Source organism: Eptatretus burgeri, chromosome 5 (genome assembly GCF_056783735.1).
Source record: "Eptatretus burgeri isolate ZD-2024b chromosome 5, Ebu_testis_v1, whole genome shotgun sequence".
NCBI classification, from domain to species: Eukaryota; Metazoa; Chordata; class Myxini; order Myxiniformes; family Myxinidae; genus Eptatretus; species Eptatretus burgeri.
This window is the reverse complement of record NC_140965.1, coordinates 88,156,400-88,179,533: the sequence shown is the minus strand read 5'-3', so window position 1 is coordinate 88,179,533 and position 23,134 is coordinate 88,156,400. Positions and strand designations below refer to the sequence as shown.

Here is a 23,134-nt window from a genome sequence, read left to right as displayed (position 1 = left end):
TCTAAAAGTGTCATGTACACAAACATCCCTCCCCCCCCCACCCCCAGAGCCTATACTAGTCAGCTTTCTAAACAAATTGCAGTGTCGCAACTCTGATGTTGACGTTAATCCCCCGACCCAAATTGTGGTGGACAGGCAGTTACCATTGATCAGCCCGGATTGCCGAGCAGTTTTCCTGAGGAGGCAGACATGTGATCCTCAGAGATCATTGCGTGCGTGGGAGTGGCATTGGCGGCCCTGGCGGAGCGATGAAGGCACAGCACAAGGGGTTTATATTCGAACCCATGACAAATACACGAACACAACAGCTTAATGTAAATATAGATTTAATGAAAATATATAAATATTTACAAGGGACAATAATTCTGAATGTAATAACACGGTAGGTAAACTAAGCCTGCAGTCGAGGTGCCTCCACACATGGACATAAATACAGACAAGGGGAAAACAAAATGAAAGAAAATCCTCCCTTTATTCCTCCACTTCGCTTGGTCCACAGATGGGGAATTGACGCGCTTTGTCCTGCATGGGTATAAGTGCACAAAAATGGTGGCGAGCTGCTCTCTCGCAGCGGGAAACTTGCGTGAGGTGGTTCGTGAGCGATATGTAAGGCCAAGGCTCAGTAACCGCCTTGCGGCTTCCTCGTCAATCGTCCTTGCTGATACGCTCTCTGCAGAATGGCGAGCTCCCTTCGCTGACATACACGAGACCTCGAGGTCCATCTCTCATGACCAGCCAAGAGTCAATGGCCAGCATCTTGCTCCACCACGCGAGCCAATTCACAGCATGACATGAGAATCATGCAGCCATTCCGTCGTGCTGAGAGGAGAGCAAAGCAAGATCCTCCAATCCAGCCACGTTCCTCTCACAACTATGACTGACAACCTCACCCTTCTTCCCCTCTGGGCGTGGCTTGCTGACACAACATCCAGGAAGGCGGGGCTTCTGCCTGCTCGGTATGTTTGGCTTGCTTGTGGTTATGGTTGTTGTTGATATAAAAACGCATTTCTTCATGACTGATTTGTAAATACAAAAACGTAGGAAAGGTCACAGGACGCAATCACATAATGGGGGAAATTGGTCTTAATCCCTATCTAATTAACACAGCACCCCCCCCCCCCCCATGTGGTGACAAGTAACACTTAAGTTCACAGTTTCCCTACTTAATTAACATTGAGATGTCCACTTCACGTCTATGGACCAAGCAACTCTACTCAATACTAACTTTCCTATGAAATTCCTCCAGCTAACCCTACAACCGTAACAGCGGATTTGACAGTGGTCCACTCTAAACTGAAAGTGGTAAACGTACGAAGTTCATAATCAGATGGCTATCGCCGAAACCATAGACCTCAGGGGTGCTATGCTTGTGGGCAGGAGGGTCATTTGAAGAGGGATTTCCCAACCAGCAGTGATAAGTTGCCCAAGCCCAAGTGTTCGATTGGAGGATGAGTAAACTCCACTGCTGTGACAGTGGAGTGTGACAGGAAACATTGTCCAGACTCATCCATTAAAGAGATCCACAAAAGAATTGTTGGCCCTCATCCCATTGTGGAAGAAAGTATCGCATGAAACAGGTTCCATGGTGTCACTGTTATCAGAACGGTTCTTCAACAAACACATAAAACCTCGAGGTATTGCTCTGCAGGAGCCCATGGAGTGGTTAAAACTTAAGGCTGCAAATGGATTGAGTTTGCCATATGTTGGTTACGTGGATCTGGGGTGCATGTGATGGATAAGGAGTTGTCTGGATGCGGTATGTTGGACCACAGGGACATCCCAATGGGTAAATTTTCAAAAGGCAGCATTTCGATGCTTTTGGAAATGAATATTCTGAGGGAGATACCACATGTACAGGTGCTCTTTTGGAAATCGAAGAAAACACAGACACCTGAAGTCAGCACGAAGTTCTTGAAGGTGGCAAGAAATTGTCCAGTTTGTGTGTGAGGGCAGCACATGTGCGAGGTTGCTGTTACCGGGTCAATGGATAGTTTATCCCGAAAGCCACATGGTACTGATGACAGCGGGTACCAGGATGAGGATGAAGAAGTGGAAGCTGTTGGTGTGACAGTGGTGCCGCGGGAGATCCAACATGTGCTTTTGACTGCAGCACTATGCATGTGCAGGCCAGGCCAGATTAGATCTGTGACTTACTACAGGTATCATGTAAATCTGTACTAAGCTGTTCCATGGTCGGGTTGTCGGCGACCAAACCGTCTCCCCCACCAGGTTTTTTGGTGAGGAGGGTGTTTGGATATGGACACCCAGCAGGATTAAAAACAAAACCTGTCAAAGGGCGGAGGAGCTCCTTGTGAGCCAACGGCCATCCCTAACTAGTGCCCAACTGTGTCTGCAGACCTCCTCCTGCAGTTGGTTTACTTCTTATTATGAAGTTGGTGGCAGGTTTTGCACTCCAGCCACCGTAAAACCCTTCATTCCGCAAAACACAAAAACGCAAAGAAATCTGAAAACCCACTCCATGGAAGTACCTCCTGTGCAGCTTCCCTTCGCAGGGCAGCTCACCGGATGATGGGATTAGGGCAAAGCCTTCGGGACCCCAACTCCTTGATTATAGGAGGGAAACCACAGGGTAAAATTCCCGTGTCGGATTGCGGGAGAGTGTGGCGGAGTGGTGCTGAGGTGTCGTCTACCAGACGGCGGTCTCCTTGGGTTAAACTGAGGCGGTCCCATCAGGTGGGTGCCTGGAATATCCTATAACTAAAAGAGGATGATCACCTGTCACTGTTATCATCTGAGCTCAAGCGTTTGGACATCGGTATTGCAGCTCTCTCTGAGGTTCGGAGAATGGATTGCGGCGAATTCATGGTGGGGGTTAACACCTACTATTGGTCTGGTCGCTCTGATTGTTGCCATTTCCAAGGAATTGCTGTAGCGGTGTCCAAAAAGCTGACTCCATGATAATTGAGGTAACACCGGTCAACGAGCGTATTATGAGACAAAGGATTCGTCACTCCTGAGGTGTCATTTCCCTGGTCTCTGTCTCTGCTCCGACTGAGACGAGTGGTCTCACCGTGAAGGACGCATTCTACACCATGCTCGAGTCTGTGGTTGATCAGTGCCCCCAGACGAGATACATTTCTAGTCTTGGGGGATTTCATTGCATCGACTGGAACTGATAGGGATGGTAATGAGACGTGTGTTGGTCCCCATGGGTCAGGAACTATGAACCAGAATAGCACTAAGTTCCTTGACTTTGCAAGAAGTCATGGACTTAGGGTAGCCGGTTCATAGTTTTAGCGCCCACAAGCTCATCGCTGGACTTGGTGTTCCAATGCTGGCAGTGTGGCAAAGGAGATTGACTATGTCCTCGTTGAAGGTTGCTGGAGGATGATCCACAATGGCAAGGTCTACCGGAGTGCTCAGTTCTTCAATACTGACCACCGCTTGTTGACCACCGCTTGTTGACTGCCTGCTTGAAGAACTGAGTTCTTCAATACTGCTTGTTGTAGCAACTCTGAAGTTGCACCTTAAATCCAGGAGAATGATACCATCCCAGCCTAGGCTGGATGTTGGCAAGTTCAAGGATGAGAGGGTAGCTGAGGAGTTTGCTTACAAGCTGAGTGGAGATTTGGGGGTCTGGGTGCTTTGGAGGATCCTGAAGAATTGTGGAGTGCCTTCAAGACCAACGTCCTTGATGTTGCTGGTGGATGTCTTGGAACTCACCGCAGGGCAAAGAAGAATACTGTCTCTCAAGGGACACTGGATACCATTGACCAGAGTCGCAGCGCCAGGCTGAATGGCAGAGATGAGCTGTTTTTGGAGCTGAGGCATAAAACTGTACGTGCGCTAAGGGTGGATAAGGAGGCCGATGTGCGAGGAATCTGTGAGGGAGTAGAGCACCACCTGTGGTCAAGGGATTCTCGTCCTGCTTACAGGGGAATTCGTGCATTGCATTCCTCCAAGCCTATCCCTTGGTGTACTGCAGTTAAAGTCGAGGGTGGTAGTCTCTTGACAGAGGAGTCCGAAGTGAAGGCCCACTGGGCCAGTTACTTTGAGCGGTTGTACCAGGCTGATCCACCAGCTGTCGAGTTGGACGTCAAGGGTGTTACAATCCCTGTTGCTGACCCTCGAATCAACTGTGGTCCACCTTCGTTTGTGGAAACACAGGCTGCGGTGAACCTGTTGAAATGGGGTAAAGCTCCAGGGATCTGTGGCATCCATGCTGAACTTCTCAAGGCTGGTGGAAATGCTGCACTCGTGTCGTTGCATGCAGTTCTGTGCTCTGCCTGGAACACAGGCATCATCCCAACTGACTGGAAGAGGGGCCTTGTTGTCCCTCTCTGGAAAGGGAAGGCTGATTGCCAAGACTGCAACAACTACCGAGGGGTAACGCTGCTCTCATTGCCGGGCAAGGTCTTTGCTTGGATAATTCTTGTTTGGGTTCGCCACCATTTGCTTGAGCACCAGCGTCCAGAGCAGTCAGGCTTTACACCAAAGAGGTCACCGATTGACCTTATCCTTGCTCTTCGGGTCCTCAGCGAATGCAGATGACAGTTTTGGCAGGGGCTGCTTGCAGCCTATGTTGATCTCTGTAAAGTGTTCGATTCAGTGAATCGGGATGTCCTCTGGAGGATTCTTGGTCTTTGTGGGGTGCCACCAAAACTGATCGATCTGATGTCTGAACTCTACCCTGGTACTGAGAATGCTGTGAGATGTGGGGGTACCATCTCTAACTTATTTCCAGTTGTTACTGGAGTTCGTCAGGGGTGTGTACTGGCCCCCACACTTTTGAGCACTTGTACAGACTGGATTCTCGGGAGGATGTTGGAGAGATCACGCTGCGGTGCATCGTTTGGGAATGTCAAGGTCTTCAACCTTGATTTCGCAGAAAATGCAGTCATCTTTGCGGAGACTTTAGATTTCGTTTTGGGGGCCCTCGAGGTTCTGAATGAGGAGTCGGAGCCGCTGGGATTTCCTGGGTCACATCTAAGATCCAGGCTTTCAATGACATCTTGGATGCTGCTGTCCTGTCTGTGCCTGTTTGTGGTGAGGATGTTGAGGTCGTGGATAGATTCACTTACCTTTGCAGTGATATTCATGTCTCTGCTGGCTGTGAGTCAGAGGTCAATAGACATCTGGGTCGGGCCTGGGGAGTCATGGATTCACTGTATAATGGTGTGTGGCACTGCTGGTACCTGTGCGAGAGGACGAAAGTCCAAGTCTTCAGGTCCTTGGTGCATCCAGTCTTGCTCTATGGATGCGAGACTTGGACTCTGACCAAGGATCTGAGACGGATACTTAATTCCTTTGGCACCAGGTCTCTTCGGAGAATCCTTGGCTATCGCTGGTCGGACTTTGTGTCCAACGAGCGGTTACTGAGAGAGACTCAAATGAGATTTGTTACCTGCATAGTCTGTGAGCATCAGCTGCGGCTGTATGGACATGTGGCTCGTTTTCCTGATGCTGATCCTGCTCACCAGATTCTCTCAGCGATGGGGTCTCGTGAGTGTTGGAGGCCAATGGGCCAACCCCGTGCCTCATGGTTGCAGCAGGTTGATCGGCATCTCAAGGGAGATGGGGATGGGCTTGGCATCTGCCTGAGGGATGGTGAGACGGAGGCCCCTGGAGTACCGGCGGAAAGTGGGTGCAGCGTCACGCTGCTCTGGGGCATGTTCCCATACCTGACCTGACTATGCATGGCAAGCTGTGGCGTGGATATCTCCAGTGACCACCCGGAAGAGCTCCCAGGTTTTTCCAGGAAGGATTTTATTTTCAAGCAGGTTACAGATCCAGTCATCAGTCATTTCTACCACAACTGGCCGAACGGAACCAAACCTCGTGTGACACAGAGGAAGGTGGAACCTACTAGTTTCACATCTCTGTTGAAGCAGTGGGGCAAGATCAAATCGGGTGATGGGTTACTCATTAGGGAGATCCAGGAACCAGAGAAGGGGAAGCTTCAGCAGGTTTTGCTCCCATCCAGCTTGAAGAAGATAGTGTTGGAGGGTTTACATGACAAACTGGGACACCAGGGACGGGAGAGGATGGAACAATGAGTACGACCACGTTACTACTGGCCTGGGAAGTATCAAGACATTAAGTAATGGGTTGAATGGTGCAAAAGATGGAGCTTAGCCAAGCCACCAGCCATTACCATCTGGCTCCGATAAGGGAGTTTATTCGCGGATAGGCCTTTGCAGATCAAAGCTGTGGATTTTACGTTGTTGGACACAGCGTCTAGTGGCTGAGAGAATGTGTTCATGATGACCAATGTCTGTGCAAAGTTTTCAGTAGCTGTACCAACCAAAGGACCATTGGGTCACTACCACCACGAAAGATATGGTGAAGGAATGGTTTATAAGTGTGGTCTCCAATGGTTAGACTCTGCCGACTGAAGCGAGCACATGGATAGAGAATCCTTTTTGGTTTCCTTGTGCTCTCAGGCCATTAGTCGTGACGCTCTTTGGCCTCTGACTTTAAGGGGATTGCTAGTCCTGGTAACACCCATAAAACTCCAGATGCTGGTTGGGATGTGTCAGGTGATGATTGCTATTGTGACTGGTAGTGCTTGTATGCACTTTTTTTTCCGCATGTGCACCGAACATTCTGGGGAGGATTACTTAATTTTGAAAGTCGCGTATTGGTCAACGTCAACCGATCCACTTGTCTGGGAAGACATCATTCAAGACCATCGTATATTTGAAGCATAGTGGTAGGGAGCCTATAGTCTTGCTGATACAAGGTGATATGAAAGGTTGACTTTACCAATGAGGTAGAACTTGCCTGATCAGAAAATGTGAACTCGTCAAGAAATATCGGGGTATTGTGGGTTTAGCAACAACATGAACAAAACTTGATGAAGTTTGCTTTCATGTGCCATTTACCATTTGCTTCCATCTTGTTTACATCAAAGTCACAAAAGTTTAAAGTTGCACAAGGACTTTATGGACTCTCTCCCTGTGTATCTCTTTGCTTAAGTCGATCATGTAATTCCTCGAGAGCATTGTTTCCTGACCAACCAAAGATTCATCCCAATCACGACCCCACGCAGACATTACATTTCGAGATAAACAATCATTGGTGGGTATCGAGTGATTCGATCTGCCATGATTTCTCATCCATGCACACACCGAGTATAGAAATCAACTGTGATTTCTAGGGAACGAGGGAACGACAGCACATCACCGATATCTTGTACATGATGATGATGATGTACAGACACGCAACGAGGAGTCCACGTAACGTCATTAAATGTTCTGTCGTCCTTTAGTTGGGGATTTTGATTTCATATTTTAAATTTTAAAATGTTCACAACTTTACTTCGATGACAAAGACCTTGAAAGGAGTTTCTTCCTCATCCAACAACGACCCCCCGAACTGAGTTTGGGGAGAACGAAAAAGTTTCAAATGACCGGCCTGCCCATGATGAAAAATATTGTCCATTCATAGGTAATGCAGGAGTAGAAGAGTGAGGGAAAAGGACTGTTGGGAGGGGGGGTGGGGTCGGATATGGAGAAGGGGGTGCAAGAATTCCAGAAATTGTTGCCATTGCTGCTGCTGTTGCTGTTGCTGCTGCTGTTCCTGTAATTATCTCTGTCACCAAAGGTGAAGGAGGTTATGTTTTCACCCCTTTCTGTTTGTTTGTTTGTTTGTTACTTGCAAAATCGAAGATTTTTCAAGTACATTGGTCAGTCGATTTTGTTATTGGATTCGCTATTTATGAGATATCCCTTATTGTCGGGTTTTCTGTCTGTCTGTCTGTCTGTCTGTCTGTGTGTATGTGTGTCTGTCTGTGTGTATGTGTGTCTGCAACGCGAGGCTCCACAGCACGAACCAGCAAACCGATTTCGATGAAACTTTGCCAACATGTGGAATATATACTGGGAATGTGCGTGTTTGAATTTCGTTGCCTAGCAACCACCCGTTGCTGTGCAGCGGCCGAAAAACCACGTACAGTATTTTCAATACTTGTCCTTCAGTTTTGAATGTAGAGAAACGAGACTTCGGAATTAAACACTTCGAGATATTTAGAAAATTTTACTCGAGCCGATTTTTGATTGAGGTGTTATTTTTCAAATGGTAGTTCTTCAAAAATCGGGTGTCGATTTACCGTCATTTAAGGTGTGTATACGGTGTTTGTAAGGAACTACACCGTCGTTCCACCTTCGATCTCTCCTCGATCCAAACGTTATTGACCAAAGTGAAAAGGATCCAAAATAAATGGAATCACCGGCATTTCTGTCTTTGTGGATATAATATGTTTATTTATTTACCGGAAACGATTCCACGACCCACACACTACCTTCAATTATTTATTTATTTACCGAAAACAATTCCACGATCTGCACACCACCTCCAATTATTTATTTATTTACCGAAAACGATTCCACGACCCACACACCACCTCCAATTATTTATTTATTTACCAAAAACGATTCCACGACCCACACACCACCTCCAATTATTTATTTATTTACCGAAAACGATTCCATGACCCACACACCACCTCCAATTATTTATTTATTTACCGAAAACGATTCCACGACCCACACACCACCTCCAATTATTTATTTATTTACCGAAAACAATTCCCCACCCACACACCACCTTCAATTATTTATTTACCGAAAACAATTCCACGATCCACACACCACCTCCAATTATTTATTTATTTACCGAAAACGATTCCCCACCCACATACCACCTCCAATTATTTAATTATTTACCAAAAACGATTCCACGACCCACACACCACCTCCAATTATTTATTTATTTACCGAAAACAATTCCACGATCCACACACCACCTCCAATTATTTATTTATTTACCGAAAACGATTCCCCACCCACACACCACCTCCAATTATTTAATTATTTACCAAAAACTATTCCACGACCCACACCCCACCTCCAATTATTTATTATTTAAAGTGGGAGTGGTGTAGGAAAGTGGGCGTGGCTTATGAAAAATATTGTGTGGCTCAGGAGGTGTGGTCAAACAAGAGCATTGAGAGAAGTTCCGTGTGTGTGTGTGTGTGTGTGTGTGTGTGTGTGTGTGTGTGTGTGTGTGTGTGTGTGTGTGTGTGTGTGTGTGTGTGTGTCGGTCCACTCACCTCCAGCCCAAACCACTCAACTAATCATTGAAATTTTTAGAGAATAATGTCACCGATCCTGCGACAGTCCCACATTGAAGTTTCGGAAGATTCAGTCGACCGTAAAGGTATGCATAGGCCAACAGGCTAATTTGAGCCAAATTTTCTAAAATTCTCATATTTCATCCTATTGACTTGAAATTTGAACTGTATTTGCATATCAGGTCAGTGAAATCAATCACCTATTACTTTTGAGGTTATCTTAGGTCAAAAGGTCAACAAAGGCCACAAAGTCAACCCAAAATGGGCCAAATTGTTTGTAAAATTATCAATTTTCATCCGATTAACTTGAAATTTGAAGAACATTTGCATATCAAGTCGCTGAATTCAACCGCCTATTAAGTTTGAGGCCAACATAGGCAATATTTTCTAAAATCCTCAATTTTCATCCGATTGACTTGAAATTTGAAGACCATTTGCACATGATGTCGGCGAACTCAACCACCTATTAATTTTGAGGTAAACATAGGCCAAATTTTCTAAAATCCTCAATTTTCGTCTAATTGACTTAAAATTTGAAGAGCATTTGCATATCAGGTCACCTAATTCAACCTCATTAATTTTAAGGTAAACATAGACCAAAAGGTCAACATAGACCAAATGGTCAACATCAGATGAATTTCTAAAATCCTCAATTTTAATCCAATTAACTTGAAATTTGAAGAGCGTTTGCACCCCAGGTCACTGAATTCAACCACCAACTAACTTTGAGGTAAACATGTGCTAAAAGGTCGACATAGGCCAATCGGCCAATTTGTGCCAAATTTTTGAAAATCCTCAATTTTCATCTGATTGACTTGAAATTTGAAGAGCATTTTCATGTCCGTTCGCTGATTTCGACTACCAATTGATTTTAAGGTCAAAAGGTCAACACCGGCCTAATTTCTAAAATTGATAGATAGGGCCAAAAACTAAATATATCACTATTTCTCAAAAGGTTGTGGACTAGTTATGACAAAAAAGGTGGATGAGTTGATTAGGTGACAAGAACAAGCGGATTGGAGTTTTGTTACGGATCCAGCCCATCAGTGGGATACAAAATGTGTACTGTTCCACCGGCAGAGGTATGCGCTCCACCGAGGGCCATTTTACTTTGTGCTGTTTTGGCAAGTTGTCACTATATGAGTGATTTTTAATTTGTCTATTTGTTTGTTACTTGGCAAAACATTTTTTTTTAAACATGTTGATCTCCGTTTGTTCGTTTGTTTGTTTGTTTGTTTGTATGTTTGCTTGTCTGTCCGCTCACCTCCAGCCCAAACCGCTCAACCGATCAATCGGAAATTTTCAGAGTTTCATGTCACCGACCCTGCGAGGGTCCAGCATTGAAACTTCATAAAATTCGGTCGACCGAAAATGTCAACATAGGTTTATAGGCCAATTTGATCCAACTTTTCCGAAATCCTCAAATTTCAACCTCTTGATTGGAAATTTGAAAAGGATTTTTTTTTTTTTTTGTATACCTTGGTCGAGGCTCGTATGAGAGCGAACACACAACTCACAGCAAGGAGGCATGAGACAAGAGGGGCGGGAGTGGAAGGGACAAAACAGTGGGGAACAGACACATTAGGTGAACTGTGGAAGGGAGAGGGATGGGGATGGGACGGGGAACATGGCGAAGAGAAGATGGACATTTCAGGGACTTTCAGGAAGGAAAGCAGGAGAAATGAAGGAAGTGGGCTTGGGTGGATTATCGGGGGTAGAAAAGATCGAGGATTTGGATGGGGGAAGATAAGAGGTGGTGGTGAACAGCTGTTTTGAAAGCCTGGAGGGAAGAATGGGAAAGAATAGAGTGAGGAAGTTTATTCCAAAGGCGGGAAAAAAGAGGAATGAAAGAGTGAAGATGAGCAGTGATTCGTGATTTTGGTAGTTTTACCAGAAGGGGGTTGTTGGCGGACCTTGAGCGCCCTGTCGAAATGTGGTGGGGATAAATCGCAGAGAGAGCAGGGGGGGCAAGGCTGGAGAGGAGTCGGTAGAAGACAGAAAGACCACCGACCAACCTGCGGTGATTGAGTGAGAGGCCCAAAGACTCAGCTTCATTGCGGGAGATGCCGATGATCTTAAATGCCCTCGTTTCGACAGCGTGAAGCCGAGAAAGGTGGGAGGCAGGAGCACCAGCCCAGAGGGGAGAGCAGTACTCCATCAGGCTACGGACAAAAGCTTTGTAAGTGGTCAGGAGCTCAAGAGGGCCGAGGAAGGACTTAGCACGACGGAGGATTCCCAGTCGGCGACTGGCTTTTGAGGCGAGGTTGGAAATGTGACTTTCCCAGGAAAGGTCATGGCAGATAGTGAGACCTAGAAGCTTGAAAGAAAAGACTTCTTCCAGAGGATTGTTGAGAAAGTGGATGGGGGGGTTTTGTAAACGGTCCTTTCGAAGAGACATAGTGAGAGTGTGAGATTTGTCTGGATTGAAAGACATGTTCCATGTGTTGGACCAGTTTGTGATTTTATCCAGATCAGCAGTGAGTGAAGAAGCTGCTGCTTGCCGGTTTGAGGGATGACAGATGGTACGGCAGAGGGTGGAGTCGTCGGCAAAGAGAAATAGAGGATTTTCCAGATTTCCAGGATTTCCATATCAGGTCAATGAATTCAACCACCTCTTACTTTTGAGGTTATCCTGGGTCAAAAGGTCAACATAGGCCATAATGTCAACCAAAAATAGGCCAAATTTTTTAATTGTTTCTAAAATTGTCAATGTTCATCCTATTGACTTGAAATTTGAAGACCTTTTGCACATCTCGTCGTTGAATTCAATTACCTATTGATTTTGAGATCAACTTAGGCCAAAAGGCCAATTTGGTTCAAATTGGGCCAAATTTTCTAAAACCCTCAATTTTAATCCAATTTGAATGAAATTTGAAGAGCATTTGCATATCAGGTCACTGAATTAAACCACCTACTAATTTTGAGGTAAACATAGGCCAAAACGTCTCAATAGGCCGATTTGGGCAAAATTTTCTAAAATCCTCAATTTTAATCTGATTGACATGAAATTTGAACAGGATTTAGATAACACGTCATTGAATTCAAACACCTATTATTTTTGTGGTTGCCATCGGCGAGAAGGTCAAGATAGACCAAAAGGTCAACGTAGGCCAAATTTCTTAAATCCTCGATTTTAATCCAATTAACTTGAAATTTGAAGAGCGTTTGCATGCCAGGTCACTAAATTCAACCACCTATTAATTTTGAGGAAAACATAGGCCAAAAAGCCAATTTGAGCCAAATTTCTAAAATCCTGAATTTTGATCCGATTGATTTGAAATTTGAAGAGCATTTTCATGTTAGGTTGCTGAATTCAACTACTAATTAATTTTAAGGTCAAAAAGTCAACACAGGCCTAATTTCTAAAATTGATAGATAGGGCCAAAAACGAAATATATCACTATATCTCAAAAAATTGTGGACAATTTATGATGAAACAAGGTGGATGATTTGAATAGGTTTCAAGAAGAAGCAGATTGGATTTTGGTTGGGATCCAGCCCATCAATGGGATACAAAACGTAAACTGTTCCACCTGTCAGCGGTATGCACTTTACCGAGTGCCATTCTACTTTGTGCTTTCTCCAAGTGTCGCTCTCTGAGTGATTTTTTTTTTCCTTTGTTTGTTTCTGAATAAAATATCTCAAAAAGTTGAAGACGGATTTGGATGAAATTTTCTGGCAAGCTTGGGTATGCGACAAGGTCAAAATACTTCGATTTTGGTGAAGATCCGATTCTGGATCTGAGAATTTTAAAAGTGATTCTTCAACATTGAGAGATCTGGCCCAAAACGACATTTCTCAGGATATCTCGAAGTTGTGGACGGATTCGGACGAAACTTGGTGGGCAGGTTGGGTATGTAATAAGGAAGAACTGTTTCGATTTTGGTGAAGATTCGGATAGGGATCCGAGAATATTTTTTAAAGTGATTCTTCACCATTGAGTGATCGAGCTAAAACGATATATAGCATGATATTTCAAAAAGTTAAAGACGGATTCGGTCAAAAGTTGGTAGATGAGTTGGTTAGGTGACGAGAACAAGCTCATTAAATTTTAGTTCAGGTCCGAATCCAGATCCGGCCTATCAGTGGGATACAAAACGTAAACTTTCCTGACGTAGGTATGCCCTCTGTCGAGTGCCCTTCTAGTTGTTGCTATTTCTCTTGCTGCTGCTGCTGCTGTTACTGTTGTAATTGTTGCCATTGCTGCTGCTCTTGCTGTTGCTGTAATTGTTGCTGTTCTTGCAGTTGTTGTTGCTGCTGTTACTGTTCCTGTAAATGTTGCTGCTGCTGCTGTTGTTGCTGTAATTGTTGCTGTTTCTCTTGCTGCTGTTGCTGTTCCTGGAATTTTTGCTGCTGCTGCTGTTCTTGTAATTGTTGCTGTTGCCATTGTTGCTGATGCTGGTGCTGCTGTTGCTGTTGTAATTGTTGCCGTTGTTGTTCCTACTGCTATTGCTATTCCTGTAATTGTTGCTGCTGTTGCTGTAATTGTTGCTGTTTTTTATTGCTGCTGTTGCTGATGCGGTCATTGTTTTTGTTGCTCTTATTGTTGCTGTTCCTGTAGTTGTTGTTGCTGCTGCTACTGTTCCTGTAAATATTGCTGCTGCTGCTCTTGTTGCTGTAATTGTTGCTGTTTCTCTTGCTGCTGTTGCTGTTCGTGGAATTTTTGCTGCTGTTGCTGTTGTAATTGTTGCCGTTGTTGTTGCTGCTGCTCTTGCTGTTGGTGTTCCTGTAATTGTTGTTGCTGTTGCTGTAATTGTTGCTGCTGCTGTTGCTGTAATTGTTGCTGTTTTTATTGCTGCTGTTGCTGATGCGGTCATTGTTTTTGTTGCTCTTATTGTTGCTGTTCCTGTAGTTGTTGCTGCTGCTGCTACTGTTCCTGTAAATGTTGCTGCTGCTGTAATTGTTGCTGTTTCTCTTTCTGCTGTTGCTGTTGCTGTTCCTGTAATTGTTGCTGCTGCTGCTGATGTTGATGTCGTCCTTATAAAATACCCTTTAATCCCAGGATGGTGAAGTGGGCGGAGACACGTCGCGAGGCCGAAGAGATCGTGAAAGAAAACGAAGAGGAAGAAGAATAAGCTATCATCGTGGTCAGTGAAAAGACGACATACTCAATAAAACGTTCACAAGGCACAAAAACAAAATTATTTCAGGTTTATACTTAAAAGGTAAGAGTGAAGCACAAAATAATTGCAAATACTGCAACCCAAATACCAACAGGGGGAGGGGAGACCACGTGGCCAAGTGTTCGCGCCATTTTCATAATGTGGCGCTGCCAGTGCCGACATGCCTCGTGCCGCGAGTCACTTTTCCCTCTCCGGCTTCTTCCGTGAGTTTCCTGAGTGTTCTTGTGCCGGGAGGTTTCATTCTCCCGGCTCGGCGGTTTCCACCGTCCACGCCGTCCGTCCTTTTATCCCATCCTCGTGGTGATGCTATTACCGTGAACCACGTGTTTATAACCTGTTATCGTTGTTGCGCATCAAGCAGCTTGTCCGATATCTAATGTATGGTTTTGATTTTTATAGTTGATGGGAGGTCTGATTGACGGTTGAGCTCCGGTTATAAAGTTGTTATTATTATTATATTTATTTATTTATATTTTTTTTTGGGGGGGGGCGGTTTGGGCTTGAAACCATGGAAACAAAATGTTAATGATGATAATAATAATAATAGTTTTTTGTGTCGGTGTGCACTCTTTACAAGACAAACTTGGATGTTCGTGTGTACTGTTCGTTATCGCTTGCCTTCCCTTCGGGGGAGGGGCGTGTCGGAGGGTGGGGGCGTGGCGGAGGGTGGGGGCGTGGCCGTACTCTTGTGGGATAAGTTTGGCGCGATAGGTACATGACATACCGCCTCATAAGTCGGCCTGCTACTTCGTGGAATTCCGTTATTCTTTCTCCATTGTGGTGCTTTTTAAACGACTTCTTCAATACTCGGACTTTCTCTCGGGCATGGCGAATGCCTGCGTGGGCGTGGAGTTTTCTTTGTGGAGGGAGGGAAAGGAAAGGAGGGAGGAAGAAGCGAGCACATGGCGTGCAAGGCTGGATCGGGCCTGGCCCGCGTGTGCCGGCTTGTGCGCCGACCGCAAGTAACGGCGGACACCCTTTTGTTGTCGTCCCGGTTTACCTCCTCGATATCCGTCGTTTTCTCGTCGCGGTCGCGGTGTTTGTTCTGCGTGAGGACGCTTTGGGAGAAGTATGGCACGGTTTCGTCGAGGACAATGGCGCCTGCGGGGCCCGGCCATGTGCTCGAGCACATGGTCCGCGCGCCCAAACTTTGTCCCCGTCGCGCGCACAAACTTTTACCCATTGTCCTTCCGCTTGGTTAGCAGGGGGTTGTCGCATTTGGCTACTGAAGATCTACACGAGTATGTATTACTCCTGTTTATCCCCCCCCCCCTTTCTTTCCGATACTTTGCCGCGATTTATTGTGCAGTTGCAATTGTTTGTGTTTGTTTTTTGGGGGTTTTTTTATTTAAATTTTTTTTTTTAATGTATTTAAAAAAAAAAAACAACTGTTTGAAGATTTGGTTACATAAGCTCTTACATCGTTGCTTTTAATCCCTGGAATTCTGGTAATATCTAGCTGAGGTCTAACTGTTATTTCCGACAGGTTTACTGTTCCTGGCGAAGGTACCCAGTGGAGCTTTTGCTCTGATGCATCACCCTGATCACCTACCTGCCTGTGCTGAGCCAAAGTGCTGCTATTGCAGGTAGTAGAAACGTGTTCTGATCTACTGCAATGGCGGCACTTGTGGCTTTGTGCAGGTCCTTTTCTTCATTCAAACGTGCTCTCCGTGGGTGCTTCGCAGGCTGACACCATTCTCCTCCCACCCCATTCTCGCTCATTCATTCATGGCCAAAGGGGAGTGCTTAGCTTGCACGAATAATGCATTGTAACCTTCTCTTCCCACCCACAGCCTCATCAAAGTTATCATCCAAGGAGTGTTGATGTTCCCATTTGCAAGTCCCTACGCCGCAGAGCTTTCGCGGCTTCCTTGTGTTAAGGTGCATCTAGTGCAGATAGTTGCAAAGTCCATAATCTACTGCTCTACTTGCTCCTTCCGTCACAAGAAGCCACTGAGCCCAGGATGGTCTGCTGCCTCGGAACGTGTCCGTCGTGCCGGGCCGTGCAGTGTGAAAGTGCACATAGTGATAGATAGCCCATCGTTCCTGCTAGCTACACTATTTACACTTTTAACACTGTGCCGCCGCACTCTGCCAAGAGAAAATGCCCAGTTATCAAGGTTCAGGGCCTTGTGCTGCTTTTGATGGTTCCTGCACGTGGTCGGACCTGGACAAAAAAAAAAATGGCGGGAGTAAATGTCCCACCCCCCCCACCCAACCACCCACCTCCACCCCATTTTCCTACTCCGCCCATCCTTCCTGCGATAAGTTCCTCCCCCTTCGGTTGCTGCTCACTTCTCGAGGCTTCTCTGACAGTTTTGCGGGATTTGCTGGACGGCAGTGGCTTTTCCTCCCAAGCTGTGCAAATCTTTCGCAAAACTGACAGAGAATTCTAAACATCCGCACACAGCCAGCTGGCCCTGTCCACCCCCCCCCAATCCCCCAATTGTGTGTGTGTGTGTCCTTTTATTTGGAGGAAGTCAGAAAATTATTTTATGTTGAAAGTTTGGGGGAGTGTAGTGGAGGGAGCAGAGGAGTCATTAATTTGCTCAATCCCGTTTAAGACATGCTGTAGCGTGCACGGTGCTTTGATGTTTATCAAACGTGTCTTCATTCATAAACTCTCAAACTCTGTTTGGAAGCCTTGCGGCTTCTGTCCTACTGTGTATTCTCGCAGTACCAAAGTGCTTGTAGTGCAGGTAGCAGTTTAAAAATCTACTGCAATACCAGCACTTTTAGTATTGTGAGGGGAATAAGTTCCTGCACGTTTCCATGGCCTCCCTTATGGATGAATACCGTTTTTCGGGTTATATCTCACTTATTCCGATTGTTTCATGGAAAATGTTTGCCTTCCCTCCCATCCTGAAATGGTTGCGGCTGTTAGTTTTGCTGGTTTGCTTTCAGCTTTTTTATCTGTACGCTGTGCAAATCCATGCAAAACTGACAGCGGTTGACCAGGCTCACCACTGGGACGGTCCGTGTGGGGGCAGGGCGAGTTGGAGACCGAGAAACGTACGGGAAGGATTTGAGACAAAGGGTACAGGGTGGGGGCAGAGTTCTCCCCTCTGCTTCAAACCATTGATTGCAGAGTGCAAAAAAAGGGGCGGGGGGGGGGTATCTAAATCGGTGACCTCAGTCGTCACCGCACCAACGGCTCCAGCCTCTCCGTTTTTCCTACCCACCCCTCCTCCACACCACTCTCTACCCCTCCCTTTGCCCTAAGCATTGAGGAATGGGTGGAGGTCAAAGGTTGGAGCAAGCGTGGGGGTTCTTGGTTGATGTCCCGCCCTGCTAAGGCCTGGATTGGCTGCAATGCATGTGTGTTCATTTGTATTGCACTTGTCCCGGCCTCTGTGGGGGTGTTGGGAACTTTCCCACATCCCTCATACAAACTTTTATCAGATGTATATATAAAATACAAGATCAGTGTGGTGAGGCGGAGACTTGGGCAACGGCTGGTGCATCATTCTAAAGCATTGCACTTGTCTCAGTCTGCCTGTGCTGCTCCGTGCATCACTCCTGTAATCCCGGCTGCGCCTTCATCGATAATACGGCCTATGTGGCTTGTTTACTTCAAAATAATGTTCACAAGTATGTCATCTATTGCTCGTATTGAAAATCGCTTGCTCGGCCAAATCGCTTGCTTTTTTTCAACCACAGGATGGCGATGTTCCCCCAACAAACTGGTTGCCTTTTCTTGTGTGTTTTGTGGATATTCTATTGGTTTTATTTTTTTTGTTTGTTTTTTTTGCTTTTCTTTTCTACGAGTTACAGGTGGGGATGCAACCTTATAAGTCCTTCTGTATATGCACACACCTTGATATGTATTTTTTCTAAACAATTTGCACTGCAAATCAAACTTTTCTCCATTACTGTTAATTGTTTGTCACAGGCATTGCACGGATCCTTGGTGACAAAACTACACAGAATATGGGATGTGAACCTGACATCTTACAAGCCTAAACCAGGTGCGAGGTTCAAAATTTGTAAGGATGAGATGGTTAAAGAAAGGGCTTCTTTTTTTGTAAATAAATGCAATGGGGGGGGGGGTACGTGTTTGGACAACCCCTGCAGCAGGTAATCTTGACCGTTGATTAAATCTCAACTTGTTGGGACTTTATCACTGTGAGTGCCAACTTGTTATGAAATGCATTGCCAGGATATCTTATCCACAATTAGCTGATCCAAAAAATTTCCCACAGCTTCTCTAGTTTCTCGTGTACAGCAAAAAGACAGACATAAACTAGAACGGCACTCGGTAGCACATCCATCCGCCAGGCTGAACAGCTTATGTCGTGTCGTGTTTGTCAGTGGCTTGATCTGAATGTGGAACCAAAACTCTCATCAATTCTTCCTTGTCATTTCCCAACTCATCCAGGTTTTGTCATTATGTATCCACAATGTTGTTTAGATATGGTTTCCTTGCATTGTTTTTTGCCCCATCTCTCAATAGTGAAGAATCTGTGGAGAAAAAAAAAATTCTTATCCATATCTTTACCAAAATCTAATTGATTTGGCCTAGTCACACATCCAACTTGTCCATCAGGTTTTGTCCAAAGTTGTCCATAACTTTTTGAGATATTTTGCTGACAGACAGCAATAAAAACTATTTTGAGCATCTCCTTTTTTTTTTCCAACTTTGAACAACCCATGCAATTGCTCTGAGGATGCATTTTGTACATAAATGCTCGGTCGGGTGTTCCATCTCCATCGTGGCGTTTATCTGATTCAGAGTGTGATTCGCTCTCCCATGGTGAGCGGACAAGTCGAGCAATCCGATGATCACATGATGTTCCAAAAGTTGCATTCATTCACGGCAGTGATTTTTGATGAGACAATAACAGGGGTTATTGCCATCCTGATTTGGGCGCAATTTGATTTTATCCACAGGCTCAAATGCCTGACTGTCTCGTCGTGCCAGACACAGCCATCTTCATTCCTTCCTGTTTGCACCTGTTGCTAAATATTTTGGCTCTGCTACAAAGCATCCCTCCAAATTTGGCCAAATTGTACAATCTAGTTCACCCATCAAAGGAATCACGTGATTGTTGGGTGCCTGCTGGACCTCGTCGGTGTTCGTGAGCCAAGCCTTGTTGCTTTTGCGGTTCTGAATGGTTTTTGATGCCTGTTGTAATTCAGATCGTATGCGGTGTTGTTTATCTTCTGTGAGTTAATGGGAGTACATCATATTGACAGAGCTGGTCTTGCAACCAGTGCAAAGCACAAAATGTGTCAAAACTATTCCTGGTGCTTTATTGTTCATGTGTATATTTTCCTGGTTCAAAAACAGCACTTAGGTTTTCATCGATTTGTTCTCAAAACCAAACTAATTTCGTGAAAATGCCTTGTTTACGCCAAATCAGTTCAGCCCGTGATCAGCATCTCATAATGACTATCAACTGGATGAAGTAGACGATCCGAGGGAAAACTGCAGTCTCCACCAGCATTGTGGACATTCTGCCACCAGCCCACCATGTTTGTTTTTCACGTACTTTGTTTCCTGTTTAATTTAGTGCATATTAATGGGAGACCATGGACAAGCTTATTGATGCATGCACATAAAGCAAAAATAACGAACACGCGACATTAATAGTGGCACGGGGTAATCTGACGTGCTACAAGCACATGGTGTGATGGTGTGCTGGTTATTGGATAGTGATGAGCGGAGTACCGAGAATTTAGGACGTTCATATTGGCTAATAAGTTATTCAATTCTCAAATATTTTGGGCCGAGATAAGTGGTGGAAGTTGAATGTCTGAATTTTTTCTCAATTTGTCGGCAATAATTCATTTGCTCCTGATTTTCTTTGCAACAGATGATTGCTAGTAGTTTCATTCGTTTTGGTTGCAGCAGTGCTGCTGATTGAGCGCCATCTGTAGGTAAGGGCAGTAATTTGTTCAACGTGCTGGCAATAGCCTTGCTTTCTTCCCACAAAGTACACCGTGGGATCTTTAACGTCCATCAACTCGTGTTGGCAAATGGGACACCCAGTTTAACATCCTTTTGACGGATGGTGTGCGCACACACACATATTGATGCCTCACCTCGCCTTGCTTGTAGGACAGCAGGATGACAGTTTGTAGCTCGGATGAGATTCAAAACCAGCATAGACTGGTCAGCGGTGAATGTGCATACCTCTCTGACATCTTGGCCACCCCATTCATTCAATACAACAGCTTTACTGAGGTGCAATATGTATTAGTACTTCTTTTTTTTGTGTACTCACTGCTGGAAAAGCTGGATAACTCATGTTGCAGTACAGGTTGGATCAGATTCCATTTTAATACAATATGTCAGATTTGTGGGAAGGTGTGACATGATTGATGTCAGTTTCTCACATGGTAAAATATATTCACCAAAAGCCAAAGATACATTGTGTGCATGTTTTTTTTGTTTGTTGTCTTCTTCTTCTCTCCAAACAGTTGTGCATTGGTTCTGTGATGACCATGTCATTTGTGCTTCCCTTTCCCTCGTGAGAATCAAGATTACCAATTTGGAAACGTTGAAGATTACATTATCAAAGGCTGGACACCCATTCCACTTTTCATATCAAATCGGCTGGGAAACTTGACATCCTTTGGTTGCAATGGTGGTGGTGTTGTGGTGAGGATTGGGATCGAAGAGGTTGTAGATTCAAATCTAGCTGAGGTAGCAGCACAAATGTATTTAGATTCTAAATTTAATAAAATTGAATTGCTCTGTCTCATGCAAATTGCCACATCACTTTGTCGGTAAAAATCAAAACCCAGCAGACTTAATGACCAGGGTGGGAGAATCCAGAAAATATGCTAGAAGTAGCGCCAACTTGTAATTTGAAGCCATTTTATATCCACGATCATGACCCAACAAACCTGTGCCCATTGTGCAGGAAGCTGTCTTTGTGCCCAAAAGGAAGATTAATATTACTTGATGATTTTTTTATTATTATTTTTTCTTCCAACATGTCAGAATACGCTATCAATCAGATAGGATTTGATTCAACTTCCAAAAAAAATCACAGAAACCATGGAAAAACAGTCCAATTTGTGAGTGAAGGCCCACCCTGAAGAGTACCTCATTTGAGGAGTTCTGCAACTAATGAGAAGAAGAAACAGAGAATGCAGAAATTTTAAAGAAGGAACGTGAAAGGGATGTAAAGGCACACCATCCATGCCAGAAGGCAACACAAGGGAGGATATCTGCTATAAATGGAAGAGGTTGTGTGTCGTGTTTTTTGTGGAGTTCTGGCGCTTTCTGATGTGGAATGTAACGCACCGAAATGACAATCATGATCTGAGTTAATTAGGGTAATTAGGACCTGGAATAATTCCCATGTTTTAAACAAATGTCGTGTTGAGGTGTTCTTCGTTTCGTTCTTCATTCGTTCTTCCACAGCATGACATTCTCATGACAAAATAAATAATGGCAACATTGTAACAAAGCATATATTTATTAATATACAAACAGTGTTCACAATCATAATAATATTATTTGGCATTATTACTAACGAATGCATAATCCTTGCCCTGGGCTTGGTGAAAAGGCAAGCGAGAACGCTCAAGCAGTCCAGGAGGCCGGTAATCACACAAGGCCCGCGAAGACCAATTAAAATTTTGGCCGATTGACCAACAGGCTCACTAGTAATAAATAAGAGATAGCAATTGTGAGTTAAAAGAGTAAAAAGAAAAAGAGATTAAGAAGATTGATTGTATGCTCTGTCTGAATGCAGGTCCTTGGTTTCTTGACAAGGGTGATACGACAAGTGGTTTGCCATTGCTTGCCCTGAAGTTAGTCGGGGCAGGAATTTGTTCAGGGTGCCGGTGATGGGCAAAGGACACTGTGTGGTCTTCAACATTCACAACTTCATGCCAGCAGACAGGATGCCTGACTTAACTTTCATCTGTTGGATGGCACAAACATTGATGAAAATAGCCCTGCCTGTGAAACACCTTCAGAAAATGTAAATTAAAGTAGAAGTGGAGGGAAGGGGGTTGTCTGTTTGAGTGGGTGGAGTAAGTGGAGGGATGGTTGATTAGGGAGGGTGAAATGGAAAGGGGGAGGTGTTTCGTTGGGGTGAAGTGGTAGTTTGAAAGGGAGTGCTGTTTGATTGGGTTGGAGGGGGAGAATGATTAGCCATTAGGTGGGGTGTTTGATTGGGGTAGAGAAGTGGTGGCAAGGGCTGTTTTATAGGGGTGGGTGAGATGCTGGAATGGGGGTTTTGATGGGGTAAAGATGTGGGTGTTTAATTATGATGAAGAAGGCGAGGGTATGATTGGTTTTCTCGGTTTCACTTTAACTTGAAGTGTTTGAGAGACTTTTTCCATAAATTAGTCAAGGACAGTGTCGCTGCCACAAGATTTTGAAACTTTCACGGAAAAAATGACCGACAAATGCGTGCAGGAATGGGTTAATGCAGCAGTTGAGGTATATCAGACACACGGTGAGATTAATGTATTGGGAAAAGAGATGATGAAACCATTTCCGAGTGGATGCAGAGAAAGGTAGAGCTGTTTGCTCCACCAGGCCACGTGTAGATGTGATAAACTGCAACGGGAACCAGCAAATAAAGAATACAACAACAACTGCAACCAATAAACACAGTGAATGGCGATGTTTTGAGATCGAGGATTGAGGGCACATGCTACGTCGGCACATCAAATTGGATGCAGTGATCGTTGTTATAGTGCCTAAGAATAGTAGTGGTAGAAAAAATGCTAAAACTGTGAAAACTAAAGATCTCAAATTCCAAATATGAATGAGAATTTTGTCCGTTATCATTGCTGGTATAAATTGTGTTCTTGTTAAAGTGAATGAACAATGTTGGAACAGCTGCAAACAACCACACAGCAACAGCCACGACCCGTGCCCGGGTAATTGTTCGCAATCGGATAGCTGCAAATGGCCAGACCATGGCGATGTAGCGATCGACGCTAATCA

The 23,134-nt window shown here is 44.8% G+C and overlaps 1 long non-coding RNA gene across 1 annotated transcript; it reads left to right on the top strand.

The window, feature by feature from the left end:
* The first annotated feature begins 15,814 nt into the window (after positions 1-15,814).
* LOC147026912 (uncharacterized) lies at positions 15,815-20,585 on the top strand. The gene is made up of 2 exons (XR_015058558.1): positions 15,815-18,185; positions 19,581-20,585. It is a non-coding gene; the product is annotated as an uncharacterized LOC147026912 (long non-coding RNA).
* Positions 20,586-23,134: the final 2,549 nt, after the last annotated feature.